The sequence below is a fragment of the Loxodonta africana genome, chromosome 6 (assembly GCF_030014295.1).
Source record: "Loxodonta africana isolate mLoxAfr1 chromosome 6, mLoxAfr1.hap2, whole genome shotgun sequence".
NCBI lineage: Eukaryota > Metazoa > Chordata > Mammalia > Proboscidea > Elephantidae > Loxodonta > Loxodonta africana.
In genome coordinates this window covers 118,988,009-119,003,476 of record NC_087347.1, presented here as the reverse complement: position 1 = coordinate 119,003,476, position 15,468 = coordinate 118,988,009, and the positions used below count along the sequence as shown (strand labels likewise).

General features: G+C 38.2%; 1 non-coding gene across 1 annotated transcript; it reads right to left on the bottom strand.

Moving 5' to 3' along the window:
- Positions 1-12,467: 12,467 nt before the first annotated feature.
- On the bottom strand, positions 12,468-12,576 carry LOC111749504 (U6 spliceosomal RNA). Its single transcript, XR_002784636.1, has one exon. It is a non-coding gene; the product is annotated as a U6 spliceosomal RNA (small nuclear RNA).
- Positions 12,577-15,468: the final 2,892 nt, after the last annotated feature.

Here is a 15,468-nt window from a genome sequence, read left to right as displayed (position 1 = left end):
AAAACACGTCATACCAAAACGTTTGGGACACAGCAAAGGCAGTCCTCAGAGGTCAATTTATAGCAACAGATGCACACATCAAAAAAGAAAGAGACAAATTAGCTACACAACTTGAACAAATAGAAAGATAACAGCAATAGAAGCCCGCAGCCACCAGAACAAAGGAAATAATAAAGATCAGAGCAGAAATAAATGAAATAGAAACTAGAAAAACAATAGAAAGAATCGACAAAACCAAAAGCTCGCTCTTTGAAAAGGTCAACAAAATCAACGAACCACCGGGCAAACTGACAAAAGAGAAACAGGAAAGGATGCAAATAACCCAAATAAGAAATGAAAACGGGGGCCATTACAACAGACCCAGCTGAATAAAAAGGATCATAATAGAGTATTATGAAAAACTGTGCTCCAACAAATTTGAAAACCTAGAGGAACTAGACAAATTTCTAGAAACACACTACCTACCAAACTAACACAAAATGATGTTGAAAATCTGAACAGACCCATAAAAAGAGAAGCAATTGAAAAGGTAAAAACAAAAAACCTCCGAACAGAAAAAATCCCTGACCCAGATGACTTCACTGGAGAATTCTACCAAACATTCAGAGAAGAGCTTACACCAGTACCGCTCAAAATATTTCATAACATAGAAAAGGAAGCTATACTTCTGAATTCATTCCATGAAGCCAGCATAACCCTGATACCAAAACCAGGGAAAGACACCGCAAAAAAAGAAAATTACAGACCAATATCTCTCATGAATACAGATGCAAAAATTCTCAACAAATTTCTAGACAATAGAATTCAGCATCACATAAAAAAAAAAATAATACACAACAAAGTAGGATTCATACCAGGCATGCAAGGAGGGTTCAACATTAGAAAATCAATCAGCACAATACACCACGTACATAAGAGAAAAGAAGAACCACAGCCTTCACCAGACTGAGTCCAGCGCAAATAGATGGTGCCCGGCTACCACCACTGACTGCTCTGACAGGGATCACAGTAGCGGGTATCGAACAGACCTGGAGAAAAATATAGAACAAAATTCTAAGTCACAAAAAAAAAAAAAAAAAAATTGCAGACTTACTGGCCTGACAGAGATTAGAGAAGCTCTGAGAGTATGGCCCCAGGACACCCTTTTAGCTCAGTAATGAAGTCACCCCTGAGATTCACCCTTCATCCAAAGATTAGACAGGCCCATAAAACAAAATGAGACTAAAAGGGCACAACAGCTTAGGGGCAAGGACTAGAGGCAGGAGGGAACAGAAAAGCTGGTAATAGGGAACCCAAGGTCGAAAAGGGAGAGTGTTGACATGCCATGGATGGGGCTGTTAATCAATGTCATAAAACAATGTGTGTACTAACGTTTAATGAGAAGCTAGTTTGCTCTGTAAACCTTCATCTAAAGGACAATAAAAATATATGTATTAGAGGGTACAAGATGGCATACACAATGTATATCATTAAGTAAGAGAAAGAGTGTGTCTGGCTCTAAAACATCATAGGACCAGTTCGTAGGATTAGTAAACTTTAAAAAATACCCCTTCAATAATTTTAAAAGACCTCTGTACTCATCTACCTGCCTTTCGAGGACCATAGTTGTCTCTGAGTGCAGGAGCTTCTATATTATACTGTTCACTTTTCAGACATTATTTCATGTGAAATAGGAAGGATCTTTGAAGCTGTTTTATTCCTCCGCTGCCCAGCCTCACCTGAACTGGAGGGCAGGGGAGGAATAAAACAATTTCCATATGGGAAGAAGAAAGCTCATGATCAGTACATTATCACTGAATAACTACATTTCCACTGGACCATCTCTTAGGCAATTTACCTTTTTTTTTTTTCTTTCTCAAACCTCAAGAGGTCACTGACTTGAGAGCACAAAAGATAATCTGTGTGTACTTATTGATTTTTTTTTTTTAATTCACAACATTATCGATAAGAATTTTTGTCCAACTGCCGACATGTAGAACATCCTCTGGCCAAGCTACTGGAATGATGTGCATTTGTACTGTACCCCATTTCTACAAGGTGCTCCTGATAAAACTTTGATTGCGTTCTTATTAGCACTCACACAATTTAGTTCTTTGTAAAAACCAATGTTTCTGTTTGCGTTCTTCCGTTCTGAAGTCTTATCTCCTCTCTAGCAGCATTTACTGAATATCCCCTGAGCTCTATTTGAGCACTAATAGTACACAGAGTGGGATTTGCTAACCATGAATATTCCATAAGGATCACAAGGATGCTTTAGTTCACTGACTCCTTTGTCTTTGAAGGCAAATTTCAACACAAACACTTAGTTCTGTTCTTCCTTTGCAGAGCTAAGCGATAATATTAACCCCTGAATAAATTCCATTCAGTGGAGAATGGCTATTCATATAGGATTAAAGCATACCTGATTTATTTGCCTTTCCTCCATCCCTGGGTTTTTAAGTTATCTTGGGAGGAGAAGCCTATCCTTCAGATTTTATCAAGATGTCAACAAGATAAGGAGAAAACTAATTCATGGGTAACTTTTTAATTTTTAAATAGGCCAGTGGCCATATTTTGGACCATGATACCCCTGAATATAAGGGTTAGGTTTTATTCATCTTTGTATCCCAGTACATAACACAAACAAGTCCCTGGGTGGCAGAAATGATTAAGTGTTGGACTACTAACCAAAAGTTTGGCAGTTTGAACCCACCCAGAAGTGCCTTGGAAGACAGGTCTGGTGATCTGCTCCTGAAAGGTTACATCCTTGAAAACCCTATGGAGCACACATATTGTCACCATGAGTTGGAATTGACTGAATTGCAATCAACAACAGCATATAACACAATGCCTTATACATAATATTTGTTTGATCAATAAATGTTTGTTGAAAGAATGAAACATGGCTCATCAAACTAGGGCCAGTGGACCAAATTTGACTTATCCTTATTTTGTACTTTCTGTGGACTGAGCCCTGCTGAGGCATTTACATATTGTCTGTGACTACTTTCACCCTACAATGGCAGGGTGTGTGGACTTTTGGCCCACAAAGCCTAAACTAATTATTATCAAGTCCTTTAACAAAAAAGCTTGCCGATCCCTGGATAGGAGAACACTGGAAAACAGGAAAAACAAGACACAACACTAATAATTCTTTCCACAAGCATAATTTAGTTACAATCAAGGCATATGCAAAATTTAGTGTTTTACCTTTTATTTACTTAAGCCATGCCTTTTTCTATGTAAGACCCAGTCTTCATTTTTACTTTAACAGCTGCAACAGAATTCCGTAAAGTAGATAGGTTGTGTGATTGCCCCTCTCTGGAACCCAGTGTCTACATGTGAGAAATGATAAGACTCATCTAGATGACCTGTAAAGGGCTTCCAACTCTGGCCCTCATTGGTTCTATGTCAATCAAACACAACAAACTTTCAAAAACATGGGGTTTAAGAAGTTTCTCATATGCTCACTTATTTAATTCTCACATATGTGAGGGCAGTTGAGAGATCAGGTTCTAAATTCTCCTCTTACAGGCAAGGAACGGAAGAGCCCAGGTTTTGTTAAATACCCGTCAGATGGTTCCTACTCGTGGCCTGCTCTTCATGTTTTACTCAAAAGAAATGAGAAGATTCTCAGCTCTGCCAAAAAGAGATAATGCAACATTTTCAACTCTTACCTTTTTTTGTTGTTGTTTGTTTTTTCCTAGAAATCTTATTATGTCAACTTTAGAAATAAAAGATAATGGCAAACCACAATGTGTTAGCATTTTCTCAAATTTAAAATTTTCGTTCTGCTCACTGAAGGGTTTAGATAAATACAGCCCTAACTTTATATCCATATATTCATTCATCCACTCATAAAAAAATGCTGATACTATGTGCGTAGCATTGAGCTATGTATGCTTTAGGGATAGAAACATGAGTAAGACTCATGATGTGCTCAGTGATGAGCAAAACTCAAAGTTCTGAAGATAAAGGATAAGGCCCACTAGCTAGTGCCATGATTAAGATAAAACATAGAAAACAATGATGACAGTATGTCTCCATCTATCATCTCTAGGTTGTGACCTGATCAGCTGTATGCTACCAGTTGCAACCAACTTGATTCCGATTCATGGTAACCCCATGTGTGTCATAGTATAACTGTGCTCCATAAGTTTTTCAATTGTTGATTTTTTTTGGAAACAGTTGCCAGACCTTTCTTCTGAGATGCCTCTTGGTGGACTCAAACTGCCAGCCTTTCAGTTAGCAGCCAAGGGTGTTAACCTTTCATACCACCTGGCTGTACTAAGATCCCTAATTATGTTCAAGCTTGGTGGTATATAGAGAGAATCTACTTAGGCTACAAAAATGAAGATAACTATCTTAGACCCTTGTCTTAAGCTGGGCTCTCTAGAGAAGCAAAACCAGTGAAGCATACACCACACACATACCTAGTGCCTTCGAGTCGATTCCGACTCATATATATATGTATAGAGAGAGAGAGAGAGAAAATCTTATCTCAAGAAAATCGTTCACATGGTTGAGAGGCTGGCAACTCCGAAGCCCATGGGTCAGGTGTTAGGCTGAGGGCTTCTCCTGACTCACTTAGCCGCAGGGGCTGACGAGCCAAAGATCAGTAGGTCAAATAGCAGGCTGCTGGCTCACAGGCTGAGAAGGTTGATAAATATGAGACTGGCAGGAAATATGACAGGCCTCTGAACTGTAGGCCACAGGATGACGAGCTGAATGCAGGATCCAGAGCAAGCAAAAGCCAGTGAGCTTTGCATGAAGGTCCATATATATTGGATGCAGGCCACATCCCCGAGGAAGCTCCCCTTACAACTGATTGGTTGATCACATCAGATCAAATCATTGAGGTGATTACACTATATCACAAAATAGAGGATAACTGCATCATTACATAACTGTGATATAGTGATTACACTATATCACAAAATAGAGGATAACTGCATCATTACATAACTGCCCAACTACATCATTACATAACTGCCAAATCACTTGAGAATCATGGCCCAGCCAACCAACACAATTCTGTGCCAAGAAAAATAAATATAATATTGTACTGAATACCATCTGTTGGAGAGAAAAAATTAAGACTCTGTTAAAATAAAAGTTTAAGAGATTTATTGTAAGCAAAGATCATTTCAACGGGGGAGACGTGGGTCTCACAAAGAGTAACTAACAAATCCGAGGAGTGATTGGAGGGTAGGCATAGTTATAGGGTGAAACCAGGAAATTCTTACACAAAATTCTGGTTGGTGGAAGGGGCATAATGGAAATAGAAGGAGGGACATTATGAAGTGGGGGCTTCATTCTAACTGGTCCAGAAAATATATGTAGATGACAGGGATTGGCTACAGGTTATAATTACAGAAGTGCATGCTTGCGGAGGGGGTGGGTTCACAAGGGTGGTCACAAGGTGTTTACAGGACAGATATTTTGGGAACCAAAAACCCACTGCCATCGAGTTGATTCCAACACATAGCGACCCTATAGGACAGAAAAGAACTGCCCCATAGAGTTTCCAAGGAGCCCCTGGCAGATTTGAACTGCCAACCCTTTGGTTGGCAGCCATAACACTTAACCACTGCTCCACCAGGGTTTCCATTTTGGGAACAGATTATTAAAATACCTCGTTTAAGGCAAAACATTTCCTGAGAACATCTTACACAATGAATTTCTGATAGCTACTTCTTCAAGATGCCGCCGTTTGGGGAAAATTCTTTCCGCAGCCATGGCTCCATCTCAGAGAGAAACATTTCCCTAGTTACTCTTAGTTACAGGCTTAATTGTATGTCAAAGGTGAGCGATTGCTAAGCAAGCTGGTTTTATCAAGATGGAGTTAAGATCCATACCCTACATCAGCAATTTTACTTTGGTCAAGAGCCTCTAGTTTAATGCTCCTTGTCACACTCTGTGAGTGATGGTCATTAGGACCACATCACTGCTCCGTTGATCTGCCTGATTCTCCTCCACTGAAACAAGCATATTCCTCTGGGATCACTTAGGATTACAAAGCTTGTGTCTTTAGGAAATGCAGCTCAAAATAAAAATGTCAGGGTCTGTTCCTACTAGATAACTTTCAAACCAATATCTCCAATCAGGCAATATCAAAGATTTTCTGCAACATCTCTTTTATGTAAATTTATATAAGTTTAGTGCTGTCATTCTAAAAGACAGCTGTCCTTTCTTTCTCCATTAAGGAATGTGAAGAAGCCCTGTGCTCGATTCCACCTTTCCTGAGAAGTAGGAAAGCTGCTGAAAGAGGCAGCAATTTCATAACTAGAGAAGAGTTTTATGTTATCTCTTGTAGCCATCACTGACAGCACCACAAGGGAAGAAAAGGTAAGGATGCATACAAAGAGCAAGCTATTTTCCCTTTTGGCTGAGATAATTTCTAGGTGAAAATGGAGGGCGAGTGTAAAGGGAGGTTGCACCAAGTCAGGTTAATTATCAAAAGCTTCATTAATGACAGGAGTCCTTGGGTGGTACAAATGGTTAACAGCTTGGATGGCTGATAACTGAAAGCTTGGAGGTATGAGTCCACCCAAGGATGCCTTGGAAGGAAGACCACTGAAAACACTACAGAGCACAGCTCTACTCTGATATCCACGGGGTCACCATGAGTCAGGATGGACTCAACAGTAACTGATGTTGGTTCATTACTGGCATATAATTGTCCTATCTCAAGCTGTAGGACAACTGCCTTCTTAACTTTGGGTCTAGTTTCTCTGGTTGTTGGGGCCCATTCACAGGCCCAGTTCAAGGAAGGCAAAGTACTGGGGCACTATTCAAATAGAGCATGAAAGTTTTCCCTGACCACTATATTATCATATAACATTCTTAGGAATTTGTAGGAGACTTACGCTATTTCATGGGATTCTAGAGTTTCCTGGAGCCTCCATACTATCCTTCCACCATCCAAAGCCAATATTCCTCTCCAGCCACCTGATTGTGGCTGTGACTACAAATATTTCAATGAGATGACCATTTCCAAATGAACTATATTTTTGGGTCTCTCAAAATTGTTATGGTTCTTCTACTAGCTTTCCATTTATGCACATACTCATTGGTACTTTCCTTTTGAGTGAGGGGAAAAGAAAAGGAATTTAGAATTTAACTTCCATGTGCTGCCTGATGTCCATAGCTCAGTTCCAAAAAAAGCTATTTGTAAGTGCAAATGTAGGCAATCAGATTTCAATTTTTTGTAAGCTGAGTTGTCCAACCATAATCAGAATCTCAAAACTTGGTCCTTAAAGCCTAAAATATGCAAACTGCAAAATTTAACTTTACAATTTAATACAATTGTTCCCTGTGATACTTGTAAATGTTGCCCCCTTATTCTCCTTCCCCAAAATTACCTCTCTAGTCACCCATTGTTAAACTTTCACTAATAATAACAGCTATGATTTATCAAGTGCTTACTATGTGCAGGGTAGTGTTGTAAGTGCTTTACATGGATTAACTCAGTCCTCAGAGGAAGGTCTCATCATCCCCATTCTACATTTTATGGCACACAATATGTAGAGAGATTAAGGAAATTGCTCAAGGTCACACAGCTAGAAAGTGGCAGAGCTGGGAGTTAAGCCCAGGTAGTGAGGCTCTAGAGAGTCCAAGCTCTTAACAATTAAGCTTCTTTTTTAGCTCAGGGGCTTATTATGCAGCAGGCAACTTCATTACCATGTTATTTCATTGAGGAGGAGACATTTTCATGGTGTTGCTGGAACACTCTTCTCAAAAGCCTTATCATTGTTCACGTTCATGGAAAAGTGCCACATAAAGACTTGTGAGTGTTCAAATGTCAAGGAGTCTATTAAAAAAACAAAACAAAACAAAACAAAACCCAGTGCTGTTGAGTTGATTCCGACTCATAGCAACCCTATAGTGGGTATAAATGCCTTTGTATCTCTCTCTACTTCAGTTGTATCCGTCAAAGAAAGTTGAAGTTAGTGGAGATAAGCATTTAACAGTCTGAGGGGTGTATGAAGTGGCTCACATACACTTTAATATATATTCATTAGGAATTTCACCCTAAAAAGGCATACAGTACCCCAAACTTCAAAGGGCCATGGAAGCACTTGCAATACAAAAATGTAATTGTGTAAGAGCACTCTCTTTAGGATTAGAATCTTGGGAAACCCATATGCTGCCCCCAAGTGGATAATAATTCAGAGACAGGGAGAAAACAGACATGTTATTAATTCAACAGTCATTAAGCTCTTAGCTAGACACTTTTTCTAGGAACTGAGAATAATATACCTATATGCAGGAGTCCTGGTGGTACAGAGGTTAAGAACTATGGCAGGCTACGGATGCTAACCAAAAGGTTGATGATTCAAATCTACCAGCTGCTCCTTAGAAACCCCGTGGGCCAGTTCTACTCTGTCCTATAGGGTCACTGTGAGTCAGAACTGACTTGATGACACCTAACAACAACATGTGTATCTTATTTAATCATCATAACACTAGCAAGGTGGGTATTATTATCTCCATTTTATAAATGAAGAAACAGTCTTGGGGACATTGAGTAACATGCTCAAGGTCACATATCTACTAATAATAGACTTAGCATGCAAATTCCAGTCAAGATGAGTCAGAAGCCCATTCAGTCATGGGTATCTTAGCCTGGGTTCCTCCACAAAGCAAAGCCTGAGGCAAGGGCTTGTGTGTAGATAGCTTCTCTTGGGAAATGATCCCAGGGTAAAGGCATGGGGGTCCAGGAAGAGTAAAAGAGGGAAGGAAAGGTCAAATCATGAGTATATCACCAGACTTAACACTGCTGTGAGCAACTGGAGCTTGCTTCCATTGGGGCACTCTGAGATAGTCCCCATTTGTTAAGGGTCACCCAAAACAAAAATGAAACCCATTGGCCATTGAGTTGATTCCAACTCATGGTGACCTCATGTGTTACAGAGTAGAACTACTCCATAGGGTTTTCTTGTCTGTAATCTTACAGAAGTAGATTGCCAGGCCTTTCTTCCATGGCGATGCTTGGTGGGTTTGAACCACCAACCTTTAAGTTAGTAGTCGAGTGCAAACTGTTTGTTCCAGCTCCCTCACACTTCCGGGTTTGTTCATGTGTCGAAATTGCTGAGCAGTACTGAAGGCATCCCACGCTACAGAAATCACCCCGGGCAAAAAGCAAAAGAAGGCAGTGCAGCTAAGTCAAAGCGTCACTGGAACATACCTGAGCAAGTGACTGCTGCAGCTAGGGTTGGAATAAAAAAAAAATGGACTGCAAAGATGTGAGTCAAAGCACAAGAGATGCTTGATATAAAACAAAACGAAACAAAAAAGTCATTGCCATGCAGTCAATTTCAACTTACAGTGACCCTATAGGACAGAGTAGAATTGCCCCACAGGGTTTCCAAGCAGCAGGGGATGGATTTGACCTTTTGGTTAGCAACTGAGCTCTTAACCATTATGCCACCAGGGCTCCATGCTTGATATAGTGATGATAAAAGGAGGCTACAAAACCCTCTGGGATGTCTGTATACACATCAGCTCGGAAACCATAGGCCATCCCTCAAGGCGATACACTGCCCTTTAAAAAATGATTATAAACGTGTGTATGCACACACGCCTAAGTCTGTCTGTGCCCTGGGGAATCAGGGAGACAGAAATATTGGGGAACATTTACATCCAATAAATTCCATGGTGAGGCTCAGTTTGTGCCAATCCTTTGTTTTCAAACAACCAAAACTTAACATTTGGAGCAGCAGAATAAAATACACACGTAAAGGAGACAGGGAGCCCTTAGCTAATGAATGTGGGTGAGGTGAGATGTGAGAAGATAACTAAGATGGAAAAATGCTATGTATGGACTTGTCTTAACCCTTCGGGGACACTGCTTTCCTTCTGCCTTATCTAAAAAGGATAAATAAATTCTGTGATACTTATCCCACCCAACACAGCCATATTATGAAATTTAAATGCATCTCTACTGATACTGTCATGACCACTAACACATATGCCCCAATCTGTGACACAACGGTCATGTACATTATGTATATGGCTTACAACAAGAACCTTACACTTCATTGGCTTTGATTCTGCCCTCAATATAACACCCAGTACAACTGAAGAGAGAGCAAACTGCAGTTCCAAGTTCTTCCCAGACCCCACGAATAGTTAATCACATTTTGATGCAAATCTCTTTGAGAATTTTCAAAATGCCAAGTCAAGCATGACTGGGCATCAAAGATTATCAATCTTTGGGTGAAATCCATATTAAAATGGAAGAATGGAAGCCATTCATATTATTTTAGCCTTCCAGAATATCCATTTGGCTATAGAAGTCCCTCTCTTTCTTTTTTTTTTTTTCTTTGAAAGGAAAGATGAATGGGTATGTATCACTTTGGGCAGAATTCTCCCGAAACTATAATCTACAACTACTGCATTTATCTGTAACTCTGTATTTTATTTTAAAGGTCGTGGCTGTATAATTCTAACTTTAGCAAGCAGAAATATTTTTCAGAAGTGTAGCCTAATTTTATTGTTCATCTTTAAATATTCATTTCATATTTGATGGGCCAGAAATTTGAAATTCAAATTACTTCCTTTCCCTTTATTCTTAGTAAAATAGTCCAGAAGTAAGAATTGCTGTTCATTTATAACAAATCACAAATGAAATAAACTTCATAATTCAACAAGACCTAATTAAAATTATTTGAAAGCATGTACTTACAGGCAAATAAATTCTGGTTGCATAACTCAGATTCTTTATAAATTATTTTAGGGAAGTTACTCATCTACAGAGTCATTGAATCATGCTGAGAGGAACATTAAAGTCCACCTCCTCCCAGACCCACATGTTACGAAAGAGACCTAGAGAGTTTCTCAGCAAGTACAAGGTCATCTGTCTAATAAGTTGCAAAGTTAGAAATCAAACTAAGCTCTACTGTTTCCAAATGTTTTCTCTTTCTAGGAAACCCTTGACCAAGCCACACAAGATACTGATTAAACTCTTCTAGTATCTCATGTCCAAGATCTCTGCCTAAATCTCAAAGAACAGGATTATAGAGGACACTGGGCTTCCTGTATTGTTGTTGATTTTCATTAAGACACAGTGTTCGCATGGATCTTCTTTCCAAGAGATCTATGTAAAGTCAATGAGAGAGCCTGATTTTTCTAGAAAAAAAGGCATCACAATATTCCCCATTTGACCCATGCAGGCCATTAATATTAAGCACATTTGGTATTAAGTCTCAACATAAATATCCATTTATTGGATGTAATGGTTACAAGAAACATATAATCCACCTATTTTCTTCCCTGTTTCTTGGCTCCTAAACTGATTATTTTTAATGAGGGGACACAGCTGCAGGAAATAATGAACTCCCTCTTGGATGATGGTTTTCTGAACTAATCCTACATGCTTGGCCAATGTAATGTTTCCAGAACAACTCAGGAAAAAGAAGTAGAAGAGGAAAAAAAAGCAAGAAAAGGAGAAGGAGGAGTTGGTCTCAACACCAAACCCCATTACCTGGCTTGGTAGCTGGACTTTTTTAAAAGTCAGATTTAAGGCGCTGTCCCCAATGTGTCAGGCCAAGTTTGGCGAGTACGGACATTAGACAATACTCCCAGATGAGCTGGTCCTTCCATCATCCTGTATTACAATTCATTGGGCATTATGTTTTTAATTTTGTTTACTTGGGAGATTTTAATTATCCACGGTCCCTTCTCAAATCTATTTATCTAAAAAAGACTCTCAGACCCTCCTCTTACATACATTCTCTGGGCAGGGACATTCCAAGATATAAAGCTTGACTGGCACCAGTCAGTGTTTGCTCACATTCTAGAAGATATACTAATTCTGTCCAATAGCAGATACGAACACAGGGTATACATGGCACAAGTTACATCTGGAGGGTGATGTCCAATTTACCTCCTTATACTAGTATAAAAGCCTGTGTATCTTTTTTTACTTTGTGAGTGCTTTGTGTATGTGGGTCCAATAGCCTAAGCACAGTAATGTAAAATAAAACACTGAATTATACACATCAGAGGCACCTCCAAAGACAGGCCTGGCAACCTGCTTCCGAAATTTTACAGCCTTGAGTATATCTTCATTGCTTACAGAATGAAGCTCAAATCTATGTAATAAAAATTAACACCTGGCACAAACCTATTTCTCTAAACTTATCTGCCAATAATCTTTCTCATTGTCCTTTTTTTTAGCCAAATCAGCTCTTCATTGTCCTCTCAACAGGCCCTCTTTTTGTCAGCTTACTGGAATCTACTCATTCATGGTCTCCACCAGATCAAATACTCTTCATTGCCACATTTTCACACCCCATCTAGCCTTCAAAGCCAGCTCAAATGGAAAGCTTTTTCTTTGTGTGTGTGTGTTTTGGGTGAAAGTTCACAGCATAAATTAGTTCTCATTCAAAAATTCATACACAAACAGTTTTGTGACACTGGTCGCAATCCCTGCAGTGTGTCAGCACTCCCCCTTTCCCTTTCCAGCCTGGGTTCTCTGTGTCAAAAATCTGGAGCGCTTCACAAATTTGCATGTCATCCTTGTGCAGGGGCCATGCCCATCTTCTCTGTAATCTTCCAATATTTTAGTGTACATGCTGCTGAAGCAAGCACTCAAATGAGAAGCTTTTAATGAAATTATCCTTGTGAATGCTTTCTTAATTCCTACACACACACATCTAAGCCACGCAACAGTTTATATATGTGTCTCTGACACCATTTAGTATTGTCTGATGGTTGATTATATATACACATGCAGAGGTTAGACTGTAAACTTTTTAGGAGGTTGAAACTTGATCTATAGCAGTTAGCACAATGTCTTACACATATTAGAGGTTTGAAGAATATTTACAGAATAAATAAATGAATGGATTTCTAAGCCACAGCTGGTTATATGTGCATAAAATTGTGCTTGAATTTTTAAAATTGGCAACAAGTTTAATTAACTTTTTTCATATCCTAATATATCCGATGAAGGCATTGCTTAGTATGTTGGTCTCACATATCATATGCAAAGAAACTTTATCAAATTTAGTAACATATTATTTGCCAAAAACAAATATATTAAGTCATAATTATATCTTGCCTTCTTACAATGGGTTATTCTCAAACTATGTATAAGGAACTCAAACTAAGTATAAAGAACTAAATCGTTTTTGCTCTATTATTTTAAATTATAGAGAAAAGAAAAAAAACTTTGAAAATAATTAGTATATAGCTCTGACAAGTTGGATTTATTTAAAACAGTACACAGAACTGAAATAATACCAACTAGTGAGTAATATGTTAATACTTTTAATTATCAGGCTGAGTTATGACTAGTTAGGAATGGGTTCACTGCAATGCTGCCATTTAAAATAGGAGAGGTGAAAATGCCTATTTGTGGTAATTCAAGCTTGATTTTAAAACTGACAAAAGCCCATTTCTTTTTAAAAGCCTGTTAATTACTACTGGGGAAAAAAAGAACATAGAAATAGAATGAGTTATCTCACATATTTTCTAATAAACTATTAATTATAGTATTTCTTTTGGACTGTAAAAGGTGCAGGCCAGGGTGTGTGAAGAATTTGGAAACTAAACCTGTTAATTATTTAATCTTTTAGTTTTGCTGCATGGCAGAAGCATCCAGTACCAATTTTATGGGCTTTTCAGATCTCTGACAGCCCAGATTTATGATCTTCCCATACACAAAATCCTGTTGCCCAAGCTCTACCACAAAGCTTTCAAGACAAAAATGGTGCAAAAAAAAACTAAAGGGAGTTCTTTGGTTAGGAAGCCAATAATATCAGGTATCAACCCAAGACTAGAACACTGGACAGAGCAAACAGATGTCAACCCAGACAGGAAAATCACAAAAATAAATCAAGATAGAAAAAACACCCAAAACAGGGAAACAACGATGTTATTACGTAAAAGCATACAACATTAAAACAATAAACAGGCACCGAGAAAAGTAGTCATAGATCTTTCGTATGGAGAGGAAGAAAAGGTGATTAAAAAAAATGAAAGTTAGATTTAATTAAGAAAAATAAGGGTAAATATTAAGGTAACCACAAAGGAGATGAGCTATCCTACACATCAAAACAAACTATAAGAAAAAAATAGAGACTCAGCAGAAACAAAATCAACAACAACGAATAAGAGAAAAAGACAATATACAAAAAAAACTACTCAGCACAAAAAATTAAGTGAGAAAAAGAAAGTGTCAACAACATAAAAAAAAGACATCAAAATGACAGCACTAAAGTCATACCTATCCATAACTACGCTGAATGTAAATGGACTAACTGCGCCAATAAAGACAGAGAGTGGGAGAATGGGTTGAAAAACATGATCTGTCTATATGCTGCTTATAAGAGACGCACCTTAGACTTAGAGACACAAACAAACTAAAATCAAAGGATGGAAAAAAAATATCTCAAGCAAACAACAATCAAGAAAAAGCAGGAGTGGGAATATTAATTTCGAACAAAACAGTCTTTAAAGTTAAATCCACAGCAAAGGATAAGGAAGGGCACTATATAATGATTAAAAGGACAATACACTAGGAGGATATAACCACAGGAAATATTTACGCACCCAATGACAAGGCTTCAAGATACTTAAAGCAAACTCTAACAGCATTGAAAAGTGAGATAGGTAGCTCCACAATTATAGTAGGAGATGTCACCATACCACTTTTGGTGAAGGGCAGGACATCCAGAAAGAAGCTTAATAAAGACACGGAAGACCTAAATGCCACAGTCGACCAACTTGATCTTAAAAACATATACAGAACACTCCATCCAACAGCAGTTAATTTACACTTTCTTTTCTAGTGCACATGCAACATTCTCTAGAAGAGAGCACATATTAGGTCATAAAACAAGCCTTAGCAGAATCCAACACACTGAAATATTACAAAGCATCTTCTCTGACCATAAGACCATAAAGGTAGAAATCAATAACAGAAAAAGCAGGGAAAAGAAATCAAACACTCGGAAACTGAAAAATGCCCTGCTGGTTTATAGAAGACATAAAGGATGGAATAAAGAAATTCATAGAATCCAACAAGAATGAAAACACTTCCTATCAGGACCTTTGGGACACAGCGAAAGCAGTGTTCAGAGGTCAATTCATATCAATAAATGCACACATACAAAAAGAAGAAAGGGTCAAAATCAAAGAATTATCCCTACAACTTAAACAAATAGAAAGAGACCAAGAAAAGAAACTCTCAGGCACCAAAAGAAAGCAAATAATACAAATTAGAGCAGAATTAAATGAAATAGAAAACAGAAAAACAATTGAAAGAATTAACAAGACCAAAAGCTGGTTCTTGGAAAAAATTAACAAAATTGATAAGCCATTGGCCAAACAGACAAAAGAAAAACAGGAAAGGAAGCAAATAACCCAAATAAGAAATGAGATGTGGGCGATGTTACAACAGACCCAACTGAAATTAAAAGAATCATATCAGATTACTACAAAAATTGTACTACAACAAATTTGAAAACCTGGAAGAAA